This window comes from Micropterus salmoides, unplaced genomic scaffold (genome assembly GCF_014851395.1).
Source record: "Micropterus salmoides isolate LMB-PRFRI ecotype aquatic unplaced genomic scaffold, ASM1485139v1 Ms_hic_scaffold_1477, whole genome shotgun sequence".
NCBI classification, from domain to species: domain Eukaryota; kingdom Metazoa; phylum Chordata; class Actinopteri; order Centrarchiformes; family Centrarchidae; genus Micropterus; species Micropterus salmoides.
Genome location: NW_024040571.1, coordinates 1 through 19,720, shown reverse-complemented (window position 1 = coordinate 19,720; position 19,720 = coordinate 1). Strand labels below are relative to the sequence as shown.

Sequence of the window (19,720 nt, the reverse complement as noted above, 5' to 3'; positions counted from 1 at the left end):
CCTCTGGGGACCATGAACGTCTGCACACAATTTGACGGCTTTCCGGTCACACCCGACTTGTTCATTAGGCACTGGAAATTACAGTTTATCCTGAGGGGAAAGTGAATGTGTACGCCAAATTTCATGACGGTGAGTGATTTCACTCAAAATCACAAAAATCAATCTCATGGTGGCGCTAGAGAAAATATCAGTCACAGTTCATTGTGGGGCTAGGGAAAAGTCAGGGAATCACCGTAGTCAGTATGATGTCTCCTCTGGGGAATGTGAACGTCTGTACACAATTTGGTCAAGACGACTGAGAGAATTCAGTGGTAGAATTCAGGCCAGCTGAAAATTCCACCAGAAAGTGGCCGCGTGCGTTTTGAGGGCTTTTACTGTCTGAAGTATGCAGTGACAAGTTTTAACCTTGTCGCGTACCAGCCGAAACCACTCAGCTGTGAAGGAAACCCTAACGGCAAGCTTGTACAACGTGATACATCAACAACCGATCACAAATTCCTTGCTTAACTGCAAGCATCGTTACAAGAACAAGGTGCGGGTCCAGCCGAAATCGATTTTATCAGAAGTGGGATTCCCACCAACGCCCCAACGGGAGACTGCAAGTTGAAAGCAGCGCCTTAGTTTGTTCTGTGCCGCTCTGACTTGTTTCAGATGGTTACGTAACTTTCTGAGCCAAAATTTCAATCTTGCCCAAAATGAGACATTGGTTTGACCTCATCGTGGGCCAAGAGGAAAAGTCAAGGGACCACTAAAGTCAGCAGGATTCATCTTCTGCGGAAAACGAATTTCTGTACCAAATTTCCTCAAGGCTTGTTGAGACAGCATGGATAGCGACAACTCTCAAGGTGACTGAGAAAATATGTTTTCAGGGCTTTTAAGGTATGAGGACATGAAACTGGCCAGGTGTGTCTTCATCCTGACTTATTCATTAGGCATTGGAAATTACAGTTTATCCTGAAGGGAAACTGAATGTGTGCGCCAAACTTCATGACAATACATCCAGTAGTTGTTGAGACATTTCACTCAAAATCACAAAAATCAATCTCATGGGGGCGCCAGAGAAAATACCAGTAACGATTCATTGTGGGGCTAGGGGAAAAGTTAGAGAAACACCATAGTCAGTATAACGTCTCCTCTGGGGACCATGAACGTCTGCACACAATTTGACGGCTTTCCGGTCACACCCGACTTGTTCATTAGGCACTGGAAATTACAGTTTATCCTGAGGGGAAAGTGAATGTGTACGCCAAATTTCATGACGGTGAGTGATTTCACTCAAAATCACAAAAATCAATCTCATGGTGGCGCTAGAGAAAATATCAGTCACAGTTCATTGTGGGGCTAGGGGAAAAGTCAGGGAATCACCGTAGTCAGTATGATGTCTCCTCTGGGGAATGTGAACGTCTGTACACAATTTGGTCAAGACGACTGAGAGAATTCAGTGGTAGAATTCAGGCCAGCTGAAAATTCCACCAGAAAGTGGCCGCGTGCGTTTTGAGGGCTTTTACTGTTTGAAGTATGTGGACTGGAAACTGGCCAAATACCAGGTGTGTCTTCACCCCGAAAGCGTGTCAGTCCAAATCTGACTTGTTCACTAAGCGGCGGTGGTCCTGTGGTAGAATTCTAGCCGCCACGGAGGCCAGCTGAAAATTCCACCAGAAAGTGGACGCGTCAGCTCCTACGGGGCAGCTTCATCGAGCATTGGTGGTTCAGTGGTAGAATTCTCGCCTGCCACGCGGGAGGCCCGGGTTCGATTCCCGGCCAATGCAGTGACAAGTTTTAACCTTGTCGCGTACCAGCCGAAACCACTCAGCTGTGAAGGAAACCCTAACGGCAAGCTTGTACAACGTGATACATCAACAACCGATCACAAATTCCTTGCTTAACTGCAAGCATCGTTACAAGAACAAGGTGCGGGTCCAGCCGAAATCGATTTTATCAGAAGTGGGATTCCCACCAACGCCCCAACGGGAGACTGCAAGTTGAAATCACAAAAATCAATCTCATGGGGGCGCCAGAGAAAATACCAGTAACGATTCATTGTGGGGCTAGGGGAAAAGTTAGAGAAACACCATAGTCAGTATAACGTCTCCTCTGGGGACCATGAACGTCTGCACACAATTTGACGGCTTTCCGGTCACACCCGACTTGTTCATTAGGCACTGGAAATTACAGTTTATCCTGAGGGGAAAGTGAATGTGTACGCCAAATTTCATGACGGTGAGTGATTTCACTCAAAATCACAAAAATCAATCTCATGGTGGCGCTAGAGAAAATATCAGTCACAGTTCATTGTGGGGCTAGGGGAAAAGTCAGGGAATCACCGTAGTCAGTATGATGTCTCCTCTGGGGAATGTGAACGTCTGTACACAATTTGGTCAAGACGACTGAGAGAATTCAGTGGTAGAATTCAGGCCAGCTGAAAATTCCACCAGAAAGTGGCCGCGTGCGTTTTGAGGGCTTTTACTGTCTGAAGTATGCAGTGACAAGTTTTAACCTTGTCGCGTACCAGCCGAAACCACTCAGCTGTGAAGGAAACCCTAACGGCAAGCTTGTACAACGTGATACATCAACAACCGATCACAAATTCCTTGCTTAACTGCAAGCATCGTTACAAGAACAAGGTGCGGGTCCAGCCGAAATCGATTTTATCAGAAGTGGGATTCCCACCAACGCCCCAACGGGAGACTGCAAGTTGAAAGCAGCGCCTTAGTTTGTTCTGTGCCGCTCTGACTTGTTTCAGATGGTTACGTAACTTTCTGAGCCAAAATTTCAATCTTGCCCAAAATGAGACATTGGTTTGACCTCATCGTGGGCCAAGAGGAAAAGTCAAGGGACCACTAAAGTCAGCAGGATTCATCTTCTGCGGAAAACGAATTTCTGTACCAAATTTCCTCAAGGCTTGTTGAGACAGCATGGATAGCGACAACTCTCAAGGTGACTGAGAAAATATGTTTTCAGGGCTTTTAAGGTATGAGGACATGAAACTGGCCAGGTGTGTCTTCATCCTGACTTATTCATTAGGCATTGGAAATTACAGTTTATCCTGAAGGGAAACTGAATGTGTGCGCCAAACTTCATGACAATACATCCAGTAGTTGTTGAGACATTTCACTCAAAATCACAAAAATCAATCTCATGGGGGCGCCAGAGAAAATACCAGTAACGATTCATTGTGGGGCTAGGGGAAAAGTTAGAGAAACACCATAGTCAGTATAACGTCTCCTCTGGGGACCATGAACGTCTGCACACAATTTGACGGCTTTCCGGTCACACCCGACTTGTTCATTAGGCACTGGAAATTACAGTTTATCCTGAGGGGAAAGTGAATGTGTACGCCAAATTTCATGACGGTGAGTGATTTCACCCAAAATCACAAAAATCAATCTCATGGTGGCGCTAGAGAAAATATCAGTCACAGTTCATTGTGGGGCTAGGGGAAAAGTCAGGGAATCACCGTAGTCAGTATGATGTCTCCTCTGGGGAATGTGAACGTCTGTACACAATTTGGTCAAGACGACTGAGAGAATTCAGTGGTAGAATTCAGGCCAGCTGAAAATTCCACCAGAAAGTGGCCGCGTGCGTTTTGAGGGCTTTTACTGTTTGAAGTATGTGGACTGGAAACTGGCCAAATACCAGGTGTGTCTTCACCCCGAAAGCGTGTCAGTCCAAATCTGACTTGTTCACTAAGCGGCGGTGGTCCAGTGGTAGAATTCTAGCCGCCACGGAGGCCAGCTGAAAATTCCACCAGAAAGTGGACGCGTCAGCTCCTACGGGGCAGCTTCATCGAGCATTGGTGGTTCAGTGGTAGAATTCTCGCCTGCCACGCGGGAGGCCCGGGTTCGATTCCCGGCCAATGCAGTGACAAGTTTTAACCTTGTCGCGTACCAGCCGAAACCACTCAGCTGTGAAGGAAACCCTAACGGCAAGCTTGTACAACGTGATACATCAACAACCGATCACAAATTCCTTGCTTAACTGCAAGCATCGTTACAAGAACAAGGTGCGGGTCCAGCCGAAATCGATTTTATCAGAAGTGGGATTCCCACCAACGCCCCAACGGGAGACTGCAAGTTGAAAGCAGCGCCTTAGTTTGTTCTGTGCCGCTCTGACTTGTTTCAGATGGTTACGTAACTTTCTGAGCCAAAATTTCAATCTTGCCCAAAATGAGACATTGGTTTGACCTCATCGTGGGCCAAGAGGAAAAGTCAAGGGACCACTAAAGTCAGCAGGATTCATCTTCTGCGGAAAACGAATTTCTGTACCAAATTTCCTCAAGGCTTGTTGAGACAGCATGGATAGCGACAACTCTCAAGGTGACTGAGAAAATATGTTTTCAGGGCTTTTAAGGTATGAGGACATGAAACTGGCCAGGTGTGTCTTCATCCTGACTTATTCATTAGGCATTGGAAATACAGTTTATCCTGAAGGGAAACTGAATGTGTGCGCCAAACTTCATGACAATACATCCAGTAGTTGTTGAGACATTTCACTCAAAATCACAAAAATCAATCTCATGGGGCGCCAGAGAAAATACCAGTAACGATTCATTGTGGGGCTAGGGGAAAAGTTAGAGAAACACCATAGTCAGTATAACGTCTCCTCTGGGGACCATGAACGTCTGCACACAATTTGACGGCTTTCCGGTCACACCCGACTTGTTCATTAGGCACTGGAAATTACAGTTTATCCTGAGGGGAAAGTGAATGTGTACGCCAAATTTCATGACGGTGAGTGATTTCACCCAAAATCACAAAAATCAATCTCATGGTGGCGCTAGAGAAAATATCAGTCACAGTTCATTGTGGGGCTAGGGGAAAAGTCAGGGAATCACCGTAGTCAGTATGATGTCTCCTCTGGGGAATGTGAACGTCTGTACACAATTTGGTCAAGACGACTGAGAGAATTCAGTGGTAGAATTCAGGCCAGCTGAAAATTCCACCAGAAAGTGGCCGCGTGCGTTTTGAGGGCTTTTACTGTTTGAAGTATGTGGACTGGAAACTGGCCAAATACCAGGTGTGTCTTCACCCCGAAAGCGTGTCAGTCCAAATCTGACTTGTTCACTAAGCGGCGGTGGTCCAGTGGTAGAATTCTAGCCGCCACGGAGGCCAGCTGAAAATTCCACCAGAAAGTGGACGCGTCAGCTCCTACGGGGCAGCTTCATCGAGCATTGGTGGTTCAGTGGTAGAATTCTCGCCTGCCACGCGGGAGGCCCGGGTTCGATTCCCGGCCAATGCAGTGACAAGTTTTAACCTTGTCGCGTACCAGCCGAAACCACTCAGCTGTGAAGGAAACCCTAACGGCAAGCTTGTACAACGTGATACATCAACAACCGATCACAAATTCCTTGCTTAACTGCAAGCATCGTTACAAGAACAAGGTGCGGGTCCAGCCGAAATCGATTTTATCAGAAGTGGGATTCCCACCAACGCCCCAACGGGAGACTGCAAGTTGAAAGCAGCGCCTTAGTTTGTTCTGTGCCGCTCTGACTTGTTTCAGATGGTTACGTAACTTTCTGAGCCAAAATTTCAATCTTGCCCAAAATGAGACATTGGTTTGACCTCATCGTGGGCCAAGAGGAAAAGTCAAGGGACCACTAAAGTCAGCAGGATTCATCTTCTGCGGAAAACGAATTTCTGTACCAAATTTCCTCAAGGCTTGTTGAGACAGCATGGATAGCGACAACTCTCAAGGTGACTGAGAAAATATGTTTTCAGGGCTTTTAAGGTATGAGGACATGAAACTGGCCAGGTGTGTCTTCATCCTGACTTATTCATTAGGCATTGGAAATTACAGTTTATCCTGAAGGGAAATGAATGTGTGCGCCAAACTTCATGACAATACATCCAGTAGTTGTTGAGACATTTCACTCAAAATCACAAAAATCAATCTCATGGGGGCGCCAGAGAAAATACCAGTAACGATTCATTGTGGGGCTAGGGGAAAAGTTAGAGAAACACCATAGTCAGTATAACGTCTCCTCTGGGGACCATGAACGTCTGCACACAATTTGACGGCTTTCCGGTCACACCCGACTTGTTCATTAGGCACTGGAAATTACAGTTTATCCTGAGGGGAAAGTGAATGTGTACGCCAAATTTCATGACGGTGAGTGATTTCACCCAAAATCACAAAAATCAATCTCATGGTGGCGCTAGAGAAAATATCAGTCACAGTTCATTGTGGGGCTAGGGGAAAAGTCAGGGAATCACCGTAGTCAGTATGATGTCTCCTCTGGGGAATGTGAACGTCTGTACACAATTTGGTCAAGACGACTGAGAGAATTCAGTGGTAGAATTCAGGCCAGCTGAAAATTCCACCAGAAAGTGGCCGCGTGCGTTTTGAGGGCTTTTACTGTTTGAAGTATGTGGACTGGAAACTGGCCAAATACCAGGTGTGTCTTCACCCCGAAAGCGTGTCAGTCCAAATCTGACTTGTTCACTAAGCGGCGGTGGTCCAGTGGTAGAATTCTAGCCGCCACGGAGGCCAGCTGAAAATTCCACCAGAAAGTGGACGCGTCAGCTCCTACGGGGCAGCTTCATCGAGCATTGGTGGTTCAGTGGTAGAATTCTCGCCTGCCACGCGGGAGGCCCGGGTTCGATTCCCGGCCAATGCAGTGACAAGTTTTAACCTTGTCGCGTACCAGCCGAAACCACTCAGCTGTGAAGGAAACCCTAACGGCAAGCTTGTACAACGTGATACATCAACAACCGATCACAAATTCCTTGCTTAACTGCAAGCATCGTTACAAGAACAAGGTGCGGGTCCAGCCGAAATCGATTTTATCAGAAGTGGGATTCCCACCAACGCCCCAACGGGAGACTGCAAGTTGAAAGCAGCGCCTTAGTTTGTTCTGTGCCGCTCTGACTTGTTTCAGATGGTTACGTAACTTTCTGAGCCAAAATTTCAATCTTGCCCAAAATGAGACATTGGTTTGACCTCATCGTGGGCCAAGAGGAAAAGTCAAGGGACCACTAAAGTCAGCAGGATTCATCTTCTGCGGAAAACGAATTTCTGTACCAAATTTCCTCAAGGCTTGTTGAGACAGCATGGATAGCGACAACTCTCAAGGTGACTGAGAAAATATGTTTTCAGGGCTTTTAAGGTATGAGGACATGAAACTGGCCAGGTGTGTCTTCATCCTGACTTATTCATTAGGCATTGGAAATTACAGTTTATCCTGAAGGGAAACTGAATGTGTGCGCCAAACTTCATGACAATACATCCAGTAGTTGTTGAGACATTTCACTCAAAATCACAAAAATCAATCTCATGGGGGCGCCAGAGAAAATACCAGTAACGATTCATTGTGGGGCTAGGGGAAAAGTTAGAGAAACACCATAGTCAGTATAACGTCTCCTCTGGGGACCATGAACGTCTGCACACAATTTGACGGCTTTCCGGTCACACCCGACTTGTTCATTAGGCACTGGAAATTACAGTTTATCCTGAGGGGAAAGTGAATGTGTACGCCAAATTTCATGACGGTGAGTGATTTCACCCAAAATCACAAAAATCAATCTCATGGTGGCGCTAGAGAAAATATCAGTCACAGTTCATTGTGGGGCTAGGGGAAAAGTCAGGGAATCACCGTAGTCAGTATGATGTCTCCTCTGGGGAATGTGAACGTCTGTACACAATTTGGTCAAGACGACTGAGAGAATTCAGTGGTAGAATTCAGGCCAGCTGAAAATTCCACCAGAAAGTGGCCGCGTGCGTTTTGAGGGCTTTTACTGTTTGAAGTATGTGGACTGGAAACTGGCCAAATACCAGGTGTGTCTTCACCCCGAAAGCGTGTCAGTCCAAATCTGACTTGTTCACTAAGCGGCGGTGGTCCAGTGGTAGAATTCTAGCCGCCACGGAGGCCAGCTGAAAATTCCACCAGAAAGTGGACGCGTCAGCTCCTACGGGGCAGCTTCATCGAGCATTGGTGGTTCAGTGGTAGAATTCTCGCCTGCCACGCGGGAGGCCCGGGTTCGATTCCCGGCCAATGCAGTGACAAGTTTTAACCTTGTCGCGTACCAGCCGAAACCACTCAGCTGTGAAGGAAACCCTAACGGCAAGCTTGTACAACGTGATACATCAACAACCGATCACAAATTCCTTGCTTAACTGCAAGCATCGTTACAAGAACAAGGTGCGGGTCCAGCCGAAATCGATTTTATCAGAAGTGGGATTCCCACCAACGCCCCAACGGGAGACTGCAAGTTGAAAGCAGCGCCTTAGTTTGTTCTGTGCCGCTCTGACTTGTTTCAGATGGTTACGTAACTTTCTGAGCCAAAATTTCAATCTTGCCCAAAATGAGACATTGGTTTGACCTCATCGTGGGCCAAGAGGAAAAGTCAAGGGACCACTAAAGTCAGCAGGATTCATCTTCTGCGGAAAACGAATTTCTGTACCAAATTTCCTCAAGGCTTGTTGAGACAGCATGGATAGCGACAACTCTCAAGGTGACTGAGAAAATATGTTTTCAGGGCTTTTAAGGTATGAGGACATGAAACTGGCCAGGTGTGTCTTCATCCTGACTTATTCATTAGGCATTGGAAATTACAGTTTATCCTGAAGGGAAACTGAATGTGTGCGCCAAACTTCATGACAATACATCCAGTAGTTGTTGAGACATTTCACTCAAAATCACAAAAATCAATCTCATGGGGGCGCCAGAGAAAATACCAGTAACGATTCATTGTGGGGCTAGGGGAAAAGTTAGAGAAACACCATAGTCAGTATAACGTCTCCTCTGGGGACCATGAACGTCTGCACACAATTTGACGGCTTTCCGGTCACACCCGACTTGTTCATTAGGCACTGGAAATTACAGTTTATCCTGAGGGGAAAGTGAATGTGTACGCCAAATTTCATGACGGTGAGTGATTTCACCCAAAATCACAAAAATCAATCTCATGGTGGCGCTAGAGAAAATATCAGTCACAGTTCATTGTGGGGCTAGGGGAAAAGTCAGGGAATCACCGTAGTCAGTATGATGTCTCCTCTGGGGAATGTGAACGTCTGTACACAATTTGGTCAAGACGACTGAGAGAATTCAGTGGTAGAATTCAGGCCAGCTGAAAATTCCACCAGAAAGTGGCCGCGTGCGTTTTGAGGGCTTTTACTGTTTGAAGTATGTGGACTGGAAACTGGCCAAATACCAGGTGTGTCTTCACCCCGAAAGCGTGTCAGTCCAAATCTGACTTGTTCACTAAGCGGCGGTGGTCCAGTGGTAGAATTCTAGCCGCCACGGAGGCCAGCTGAAAATTCCACCAGAAAGTGGACGCGTCAGCTCCTACGGGGCAGCTTCATCGAGCATTGGTGGTTCAGTGGTAGAATTCTCGCCTGCCACGCGGGAGGCCCGGGTTCGATTCCCGGCCAATGCAGTGACAAGTTTTAACCTTGTCGCGTACCAGCCGAAACCACTCAGCTGTGAAGGAAACCCTAACGGCAAGCTTGTACAACGTGATACATCAACAACCGATCACAAATTCCTTGCTTAACTGCAAGCATCGTTACAAGAACAAGGTGCGGGTCCAGCCGAAATCGATTTTATCAGAAGTGGGATTCCCACCAACGCCCCAACGGGAGACTGCAAGTTGAAAGCAGCGCCTTAGTTTGTTCTGTGCCGCTCTGACTTGTTTCAGATGGTTACGTAACTTTCTGAGCCAAAATTTCAATCTTGCCCAAAATGAGACATTGGTTTGACCTCATCGTGGGCCAAGAGGAAAAGTCAAGGGACCACTAAAGTCAGCAGGATTCATCTTCTGCGGAAAACGAATTTCTGTACCAAATTTCCTCAAGGCTTGTTGAGACAGCATGGATAGCGACAACTCTCAAGGTGACTGAGAAAATATGTTTTCAGGGCTTTTAAGGTATGAGGACATGAAACTGGCCAGGTGTGTCTTCATCCTGACTTATTCATTAGGCATTGGAAATTACAGTTTATCCTGAAGGGAAACTGAATGTGTGCGCCAAACTTCATGACAATACATCCAGTAGTTGTTGAGACATTTCACTCAAAATCACAAAAATCAATCTCATGGGGGCGCCAGAGAAAATACCAGTAACGATTCATTGTGGGGCTAGGGGAAAAGTTAGAGAAACACCATAGTCAGTATAACGTCTCCTCTGGGGACCATGAACGTCTGCACACAATTTGACGGCTTTCCGGTCACACCCGACTTGTTCATTAGGCACTGGAAATTACAGTTTATCCTGAGGGGAAAGTGAATGTGTACGCCAAATTTCATGACGGTGAGTGATTTCACCCAAAATCACAAAAATCAATCTCATGGTGGCGCTAGAGAAAATATCAGTCACAGTTCATTGTGGGGCTAGGGGAAAAGTCAGGGAATCACCGTAGTCAGTATGATGTCTCCTCTGGGGAATGTGAACGTCTGTACACAATTTGGTCAAGACGACTGAGAGAATTCAGTGGTAGAATTCAGGCCAGCTGAAAATTCCACCAGAAAGTGGCCGCGTGCGTTTTGAGGGCTTTTACTGTTTGAAGTATGTGGACTGGAAACTGGCCAAATACCAGGTGTGTCTTCACCCCGAAAGCGTGTCAGTCCAAATCTGACTTGTTCACTAAGCGGCGGTGGTCCAGTGGTAGAATTCTAGCCGCCACGGAGGCCAGCTGAAAATTCCACCAGAAAGTGGACGCGTCAGCTCCTACGGGGCAGCTTCATCGAGCATTGGTGGTTCAGTGGTAGAATTCTCGCCTGCCACGCGGGAGGCCCGGGTTCGATTCCCGGCCAATGCAGTGACAAGTTTTAACCTTGTCGCGTACCAGCCGAAACCACTCAGCTGTGAAGGAAACCCTAACGGCAAGCTTGTACAACGTGATACATCAACAACCGATCACAAATTCCTTGCTTAACTGCAAGCATCGTTACAAGAACAAGGTGCGGGTCCAGCCGAAATCGATTTTATCAGAAGTGGGATTCCCACCAACGCCCCAACGGGAGACTGCAAGTTGAAAGCAGCGCCTTAGTTTGTTCTGTGCCGCTCTGACTTGTTTCAGATGGTTACGTAACTTTCTGAGCCAAAATTTCAATCTTGCCCAAAATGAGACATTGGTTTGACCTCATCGTGGGCCAAGAGGAAAAGTCAAGGGACCACTAAAGTCAGCAGGATTCATCTTCTGCGGAAAACGAATTTCTGTACCAAATTTCCTCAAGGCTTGTTGAGACAGCATGGATAGCGACAACTCTCAAGGTGACTGAGAAAATATGTTTTCAGGGCTTTTAAGGTATGAGGACATGAAACTGGCCAGGTGTGTCTTCATCCTGACTTATTCATTAGGCATTGGAAATTACAGTTTATCCTGAAGGGAAACTGAATGTGTGCGCCAAACTTCATGACAATACATCCAGTAGTTGTTGAGACATTTCACTCAAAATCACAAAAATCAATCTCATGGGGGCGCCAGAGAAAATACCAGTAACGATTCATTGTGGGGCTAGGGGAAAAGTTAGAGAAACACCATAGTCAGTATAACGTCTCCTCTGGGGACCATGAACGTCTGCACACAATTTGACGGCTTTCCGGTCACACCCGACTTGTTCATTAGGCACTGGAAATTACAGTTTATCCTGAGGGGAAAGTGAATGTGTACGCCAAATTTCATGACGGTGAGTGATTTCACCCAAAATCACAAAAATCAATCTCATGGTGGCGCTAGAGAAAATATCAGTCACAGTTCATTGTGGGGCTAGGGGAAAAGTCAGGGAATCACCGTAGTCAGTATGATGTCTCCTCTGGGGAATGTGAACGTCTGTACACAATTTGGTCAAGACGACTGAGAGAATTCAGTGGTAGAATTCAGGCCAGCTGAAAATTCCACCAGAAAGTGGCCGCGTGCGTTTTGAGGGCTTTTACTGTTTGAAGTATGTGGACTGGAAACTGGCCAAATACCAGGTGTGTCTTCACCCCGAAAGCGTGTCAGTCCAAATCTGACTTGTTCACTAAGCGGCGGTGGTCCAGTGGTAGAATTCTAGCCGCCACGGAGGCCAGCTGAAAATTCCACCAGAAAGTGGACGCGTCAGCTCCTACGGGGCAGCTTCATCGAGCATTGGTGGTTCAGTGGTAGAATTCTCGCCTGCCACGCGGGAGGCCCGGGTTCGATTCCCGGCCAATGCAGTGACAAGTTTTAACCTTGTCGCGTACCAGCCGAAACCACTCAGCTGTGAAGGAAACCCTAACGGCAAGCTTGTACAACGTGATACATCAACAACCGATCACAAATTCCTTGCTTAACTGCAAGCATCGTTACAAGAACAAGGTGCGGGTCCAGCCGAAATCGATTTTATCAGAAGTGGGATTCCCACCAACGCCCCAACGGGAGACTGCAAGTTGAAAGCAGCGCCTTAGTTTGTTCTGTGCCGCTCTGACTTGTTTCAGATGGTTACGTAACTTTCTGAGCCAAAATTTCAATCTTGCCCAAAATGAGACATTGGTTTGACCTCATCGTGGGCCAAGAGGAAAAGTCAAGGGACCACTAAAGTCAGCAGGATTCATCTTCTGCGGAAAACGAATTTCTGTACCAAATTTCCTCAAGGCTTGTTGAGACAGCATGGATAGCGACAACTCTCAAGGTGACTGAGAAAATATGTTTTCAGGGCTTTTAAGGTATGAGGACATGAAACTGGCCAGGTGTGTCTTCATCCTGACTTATTCATTAGGCATTGGAAATTACAGTTTATCCTGAAGGGAAACTGAATGTGTGCGCCAAACTTCATGACAATACATCCAGTAGTTGTTGAGACATTTCACTCAAAATCACAAAAATCAATCTCATGGGGGCGCCAGAGAAAATACCAGTAACGATTCATTGTGGGGCTAGGGGAAAAGTTAGAGAAACACCATAGTCAGTATAACGTCTCCTCTGGGGACCATGAACGTCTGCACACAATTTGACGGCTTTCCGGTCACACCCGACTTGTTCATTAGGCACTGGAAATTACAGTTTATCCTGAGGGGAAAGTGAATGTGTACGCCAAATTTCATGACGGTGAGTGATTTCACCCAAAATCACAAAAATCAATCTCATGGTGGCGCTAGAGAAAATATCAGTCACAGTTCATTGTGGGGCTAGGGGAAAAGTCAGGGAATCACCGTAGTCAGTATGATGTCTCCTCTGGGGAATGTGAACGTCTGTACACAATTTGGTCAAGACGACTGAGAGAATTCAGTGGTAGAATTCAGGCCAGCTGAAAATTCCACCAGAAAGTGGCCGCGTGCGTTTTGAGGGCTTTTACTGTTTGAAGTATGTGGACTGGAAACTGGCCAAATACCAGGTGTGTCTTCACCCCGAAAGCGTGTCAGTCCAAATCTGACTTGTTCACTAAGCGGCGGTGGTCCAGTGGTAGAATTCTAGCCGCCACGGAGGCCAGCTGAAAATTCCACCAGAAAGTGGACGCGTCAGCTCCTACGGGGCAGCTTCATCGAGCATTGGTGGTTCAGTGGTAGAATTCTCGCCTGCCACGCGGGAGGCCCGGGTTCGATTCCCGGCCAATGCAGTGACAAGTTTTAACCTTGTCGCGTACCAGCCGAAACCACTCAGCTGTGAAGGAAACCCTAACGGCAAGCTTGTACAACGTGATACATCAACAACCGATCACAAATTCCTTGCTTAACTGCAAGCATCGTTACAAGAACAAGGTGCGGGTCCAGCCGAAATCGATTTTATCAGAAGTGGGATTCCCACCAACGCCCCAACGGGAGACTGCAAGTTGAAAGCAGCGCCTTAGTTTGTTCTGTGCCGCTCTGACTTGTTTCAGATGGTTACGTAACTTTCTGAGCCAAAATTTCAATCTTGCCCAAAATGAGACATTGGTTTGACCTCATCGTGGGCCAAGAGGAAAAGTCAAGGGACCACTAAAGTCAGCAGGATTCATCTTCTGCGGAAAACGAATTTCTGTACCAAATTTCCTCAAGGCTTGTTGAGACAGCATGGATAGCGACAACTCTCAAGGTGACTGAGAAAATATGTTTTCAGGGCTTTTAAGGTATGAGGACATGAAACTGGCCAGGTGTGTCTTCATCCTGACTTATTCATTAGGCATTGGAAATTACAGTTTATCCTGAAGGGAAACTGAATGTGTGCGCCAAACTTCATGACAATACATCCAGTAGTTGTTGAGACATTTCACTCAAAATCACAAAAATCAATCTCATGGGGGCGCCAGAGAAAATACCAGTAACGATTCATTGTGGGGCTAGGGGAAAAGTTAGAGAAACACCATAGTCAGTATAACGTCTCCTCTGGGGACCATGAACGTCTGCACACAATTTGACGGCTTTCCGGTCACACCCGACTTGTTCATTAGGCACTGGAAATTACAGTTTATCCTGAGGGGAAAGTGAATGTGTACGCCAAATTTCATGACGGTGAGTGATTTCACCCAAAATCACAAAAATCAATCTCATGGTGGCGCTAGAGAAAATATCAGTCACAGTTCATTGTGGGGCTAGGGGAAAAGTCAGGGAATCACCGTAGTCAGTATGATGTCTCCTCTGGGGAATGTGAACGTCTGTACACAATTTGGTCAAGACGACTGAGAGAATTCAGTGGTAGAATTCAGGCCAGCTGAAAATTCCACCAGAAAGTGGCCGCGTGCGTTTTGAGGGCTTTTACTGTTTGAAGTATGTGGACTGGAAACTGGCCAAATACCAGGTGTGTCTTCACCCCGAAAGCGTGTCAGTCCAAATCTGACTTGTTCACTAAGCGGCGGTGGTCCAGTGGTAGAATTCTAGCCGCCACGGAGGCCAGCTGAAAATTCCACCAGAAAGTGGACGCGTCAGCTCCTACGGGGCAGCTTCATCGAGCATTGGTGGTTCAGTGGTAGAATTCTCGCCTGCCACGCGGGAGGCCCGGGTTCGATTCCCGGCCAATGCAGTGACAAGTTTTAACCTTGTCGCGTACCAGCCGAAACCACTCAGCTGTGAAGGAAACCCTAACGGCAAGCTTGTACAACGTGATACATCAACAACCGATCACAAATTCCTTGCTTAACTGCAAGCATCGTTACAAGAACAAGGTGCGGGTCCAGCCGAAATCGATTTTATCAGAAGTGGGATTCCCACCAACGCCCCAACGGGAGACTGCAAGTTGAAAGCAGCGCCTTAGTTTGTTCTGTGCCGCTCTGACTTGTTTCAGATGGTTACGTAACTTTCTGAGCCAAAATTTCAATCTTGCCCAAAATGAGACATTGGTTTGACCTCATCGTGGGCCAAGAGGAAAAGTCAAGGGACCACTAAAGTCAGCAGGATTCATCTTCTGCGGAAAACGAATTTCTGTACCAAATTTCCTCAAGGCTTGTTGAGACAGCATGGATAGCGACAACTCTCAAGGTGACTGAGAAAATATGTTTTCAGGGCTTTTAAGGTATGAGGACATGAAACTGGCCAGGTGTGTCTTCATCCTGACTTATTCATTAGGCATTGGAAATTACAGTTTATCCTGAAGGGAAACTGAATGTGTGCGCCAAACTTCATGACAATACATCCAGTAGTTGTTGAGACATTTCACTCAAAATCACAAAAATCAATCTCATGGGGGCGCCAGAGAAAATACCAGTAACGATTCATTGTGGGGCTAGGGGAAAAGTTAGAGAAACACCATAGTCAGTATAACGTCTCCTCTGGGGACCATGAACGTCTGCACACAATTTGACGGCTTTCCGGTCACACCCGACTTGTTCATTAGGCACTGGAAATTACAGTTTATCCTGAGGGGAAAGTGAATGTGTACGCCAAATTTCATGACGGTGAGTGATTTCACCCAAAATCACAAAAATCAATCTCATGGTGGCGCTAGAGAAAATATCAGTCACAGTTCATTGTGGGGCTAGGGGAAAAGTCAGGGAATCACCGTAGTCAGTATGATGTCTCCTCTGGGGAATGTGAACGTCTGTACACAATTTGGTCAAGACGACTGAGAGAATTCAGTGGTAGAATTCAGGCCAGCTGAAAATTCCACCAGAAAGTGGCCGCGTGCGTTTTGAGGGCTTTTACTGTTTGAAGTATGTGGACTGGAAACTGGCCAAATACCAGGTGTGTCTTCACCCCGAAAGCGTGTCAGTCCAAATCTGACTTGTTCACTAAGCGGCGGTGGTCCAGTGGTAGAATTCTAGCCGCCACGGAGGCCAGCTGAAAATTCCACCAGAAAGTGGACGCGTCAGCTCCTACGGGGCAGCTTCATCGAGCATTGGTGGTTCAGTGGTAGAATTCTCGCCTGCCACGCGGGAGGCCCGGGTTCGATTCCCGGCCAATGCAGTGACAAGTTTTAACCTTGTCGCGTACCAGCCGAAACCACTCAGCTGTGAAGGAAACCCTAACGGCAAGCTTGTACAACGTGATACATCAACAACCGATCACAAATTCCTTGCTTAACTGCAAGCATCGTTACAAGAACAAGGTGCGGGTCCAGCCGAAATCGATTTTATCAGAAGTGGGATTCCCACCAACGCCCCAACGGGAGACTGCAAGTTGAAAGCAGCGCCTTAGTTTGTTCTGTGCCGCTCTGACTTGTTTCAGATGGTTACGTAACTTTCTGAGCCAAAATTTCAATCTTGCCCAAAATGAGACATTGGTTTGACCTCATCGTGGGCCAAGAGGAAAAGTCAAGGGACCACTAAAGTCAGCAGGATTCATCTTCTGCGGAAAACGAATTTCTGTACCAAATTTCCTCAAGGCTTGTTGAGACAGCATGGATAGCGACAACTCTCAAGGTGACTGAGAAAATATGTTTTCAGGGCTTTTAAGGTATGAGGACATGAAACTGGCCAGGTGTGTCTTCATCCTGACTTATTCATTAGGCATTGGAAATTACAGTTTATCCTGAAGGGAAACTGAATGTGTGCGCCAAACTTCATGACAATACATCCAGTAGTTGTTGAGACATTTCACTCAAAATCACAAAAATCAATCTCATGGGGGCGCCAGAGAAAATACCAGTAACGATTCATTGTGGGGCTAGGGGAAAAGTTAGAGAAACACCATAGTCAGTATAACGTCTCCTCTGGGGACCATGAACGTCTGCACACAATTTGACGGCTTTCCGGTCACACCCGACTTGTTCATTAGGCACTGGAAATTACAGTTTATCCTGAGGGGAAAGTGAATGTGTACGCCAAATTTCATGACGGTGAGTGATTTCACCCAAAATCACAAAAATCAATCTCATGGTGGCGCTAGAGAAAATATCAGTCACAGTTCATTGTGGGGCTAGGGGAAAAGTCAGGGAATCACCGTAGTCAGTATGATGTCTCCTCTGGGGAATGTGAACGTCTGTACACAATTTGGTCAAGACGACTGAGAGAATTCAGTGGTAGAATTCAGGCCAGCTGAAAATTCCACCAGAAAGTGGCCGCGTGCGTTTTGAGGGCTTTTACTGTTTGAAGTATGTGGACTGGAAACTGGCCAAATACCAGGTGTGTCTTCACCCCGAAAGCGTGTCAGTCCAAATCTGACTTGTTCACTAAGCGGCGGTGGTCCAGTGGTAGAATTCTAGCCGCCACGGAGGCCAGCTGAAAATTCCACCAGAAAGTGGACCGTCAGCTCCTACGGGGCAGCTTCATCGAGCATTGGTGGTTCAGTGGTAGAATTCTCGCCTGCCACGCGGGAGGCCCGGGTTCGATTCCCGGCCAATGCAGTGACAAGTTTTAACCTTGTCGCGTACCAGCCGAAACCACTCAGCTGTGAAGGAAACCCTAACGGCAAGCTTGTACAACGTGATACATCAACAACCGATCACAAATTCCTTGCTTAACTGCAAGCATCGTTACAAGAACAAGGTGCGGGTCCAGCCGAAATCGTTTATCAGAAGTGGGATTCCCACCAACGCCCCAACGGGAGACTGCAAGTTGAAAGCAGCGCCTTAGTTTGTTCTGTGCCGCTCTGACTTGTTTCAGATGGTTACGTAACTTTCTGAGCCAAAATTTCAATCTTGCCCAAAATGAGACATTGGTTTGACCTCATCGTGGGCCAAGAGGAAAAGTCAAGGGACCACTAAAGTCAGCAGGATTCATCTTCTGCGGAAAACGAATTTCTGTACCAAATTTCCTCAAGGCTTGTTGAGACAGCATGGATAGCGACAACTCTCAAGGTGACTGAGAAATATGTTTTCAGGGCTTTTAAGGTATGAGGACATGAAACTGGCCAGTGTGTCTTCATCCTGACTTATTCATTAGGCATTGGAAATTACAGTTTATCCTGAAGGGAAACTGAATGTGTGCGCCAAACTTCATGACAATACATCCAGTAGTTGTTGAGACATTTCACTCAAAATCACAAAAATCAATCTCATGGGGGCGCCAGAGAAAATACCAGTACGATTCATTGTGGGGCTAGGGAAAAGTTAGAGAAACACCATAGTCAGTATAACGTCTCCTCTGGGACCATGAACGTCTGCACACAATTTGACGGCTTTCCGGTCACACCCGACTTGTTCATTAGCACTGGAAATTACAGTTTATCCTGAGGGAAAGTGAATGTGTACGCCAATTTCATGACGGTGAGTGATTTCACCCAAAATCACAAAAATCACTCATGGGCGCTAGAGAAAATATCAGTCACAGTTCATTGTGGGCTAGGGGAAAAGTCAGGGAATCACCGTAGTCAGTATGATGTCTCCTCTGGGGAATGTGAACGTCTGTACACAATTTGGTCAAGACACTGAGAGAATTCAGTGGTAGAATTCAGGCCAGCTGAAAATTCCACCAGAAAGTGGCCGCGTGCGTTTTGAGGGCTTTTACTGTTTGAAGTATGTGGACTGGAAACTGGCCAAATACCAGGTGTGTCTTCACCCCGAAAGCGTGTCAGTCCAAATCTGACTTGTTCACTAAGCGCGGTGGTCCAGTGGTAGAATTCTAGCCGCCACGGAGGCCAGCTGAAAATTCCACCAAAAGTGGACGCGTCAGCTCCTACGGCAGCTTCATCGAGCATTGGTGGTTCAGTGGTAGAATTCTCGCCTGCCACGCGGGAGGCCCGGGTTTCGATTCCCGCCATGCAGTGACAATTTTAACCTTGTCGCGTACCAGCCGAAACCACTCAGCTGTGAAGGAAACCCTAACGCAAGCTTGTACAACGTGATACATCAACAACCGATCACAAATCCTTGCTTACTGCAAGCATCGTTACAAGAACAAGGTGCGGTCCAGCCGAAATCGATTTTATCAGAAGTGGATTCCCACCAACGCCCCAACGGGAGACTGCAAGTTGAAAGCAGCGCCTTGTTTGTTCTGTGCCGCTCTGACTTGTTTTCAGATGTTACGTAACTTCTGAGCCAAAATTTCAATCTTGCCCAAAATGAGACATTGGTTGACCTCATCGTGGGCCAAGAGGAAAGTCAAGGGACCACTAAAGTCAGCAGATTCATCTTCTGCGGAAACGAATTTCTGTACCAAATTTCCTCAAGGCTTGTTGAGACGCATGGATAGCGACAACTCTCAAGGTGACTGAGAAATATGTTTTCAGGCTTTTAAGGTATGAGGACATGAAACTGGCCAGGTTGTCTTCATCCTGACTTATTCATTAGGATTGGAAATTACAGTTTATCCTGACGGAACTGAATGTGTGCGCCAACTTCATGACAATACATCCAGTAGTTGTTTGAGACCTTTCACTCAAAATCACAAAAATCAATCTCATGGGGGCGCCAGAGAAATACCAGTAACGATTCATTGTGGGGCTAGGGGAAAGTTAGAGAAACACCATAGTCAGTATA

The 19,720-nt window shown here is 46.7% G+C and overlaps 12 non-coding genes across 12 annotated transcripts; all 12 read left to right on the top strand.

Moving 5' to 3' along the window:
* The first annotated feature begins 1,698 nt into the window (after positions 1 to 1,698).
* trnag-gcc lies at positions 1,699 to 1,769 on the top strand. The gene has a single exon. It is a non-coding gene; the product is annotated as a tRNA-Gly (tRNA).
* A 2,021-nt stretch (positions 1,770 to 3,790) lies between these two features.
* Positions 3,791 to 3,861, top strand: trnag-gcc. Its single transcript has one exon. It is a non-coding gene; the product is annotated as a tRNA-Gly (tRNA).
* A 1,306-nt stretch (positions 3,862 to 5,167) lies between these two features.
* Positions 5,168 to 5,238, top strand: trnag-gcc. The gene has a single exon. It is a non-coding gene; the product is annotated as a tRNA-Gly (tRNA).
* Positions 5,239 to 6,545: 1,307 nt separating this feature from the next.
* On the top strand, positions 6,546 to 6,616 carry trnag-gcc. Its single transcript has one exon. It is a non-coding gene; the product is annotated as a tRNA-Gly (tRNA).
* A 1,308-nt stretch (positions 6,617 to 7,924) lies between these two features.
* Positions 7,925 to 7,995, top strand: trnag-gcc. The gene has a single exon. It is a non-coding gene; the product is annotated as a tRNA-Gly (tRNA).
* Positions 7,996 to 9,303: 1,308 nt separating this feature from the next.
* trnag-gcc lies at positions 9,304 to 9,374 on the top strand. Its single transcript has one exon. It is a non-coding gene; the product is annotated as a tRNA-Gly (tRNA).
* Positions 9,375 to 10,682: 1,308 nt separating this feature from the next.
* trnag-gcc lies at positions 10,683 to 10,753 on the top strand. Its single transcript has one exon. It is a non-coding gene; the product is annotated as a tRNA-Gly (tRNA).
* A 1,308-nt stretch (positions 10,754 to 12,061) lies between these two features.
* On the top strand, positions 12,062 to 12,132 carry trnag-gcc. Its single transcript has one exon. It is a non-coding gene; the product is annotated as a tRNA-Gly (tRNA).
* Positions 12,133 to 13,440: 1,308 nt separating this feature from the next.
* On the top strand, positions 13,441 to 13,511 carry trnag-gcc. Its single transcript has one exon. It is a non-coding gene; the product is annotated as a tRNA-Gly (tRNA).
* Positions 13,512 to 14,819: 1,308 nt separating this feature from the next.
* trnag-gcc lies at positions 14,820 to 14,890 on the top strand. The gene has a single exon. It is a non-coding gene; the product is annotated as a tRNA-Gly (tRNA).
* A 1,308-nt stretch (positions 14,891 to 16,198) lies between these two features.
* Positions 16,199 to 16,269, top strand: trnag-gcc. The gene has a single exon. It is a non-coding gene; the product is annotated as a tRNA-Gly (tRNA).
* Positions 16,270 to 17,576: 1,307 nt separating this feature from the next.
* trnag-gcc lies at positions 17,577 to 17,647 on the top strand. Its single transcript has one exon. It is a non-coding gene; the product is annotated as a tRNA-Gly (tRNA).
* The last annotated feature ends 2,073 nt before the right edge of the window (positions 17,648 to 19,720 follow it).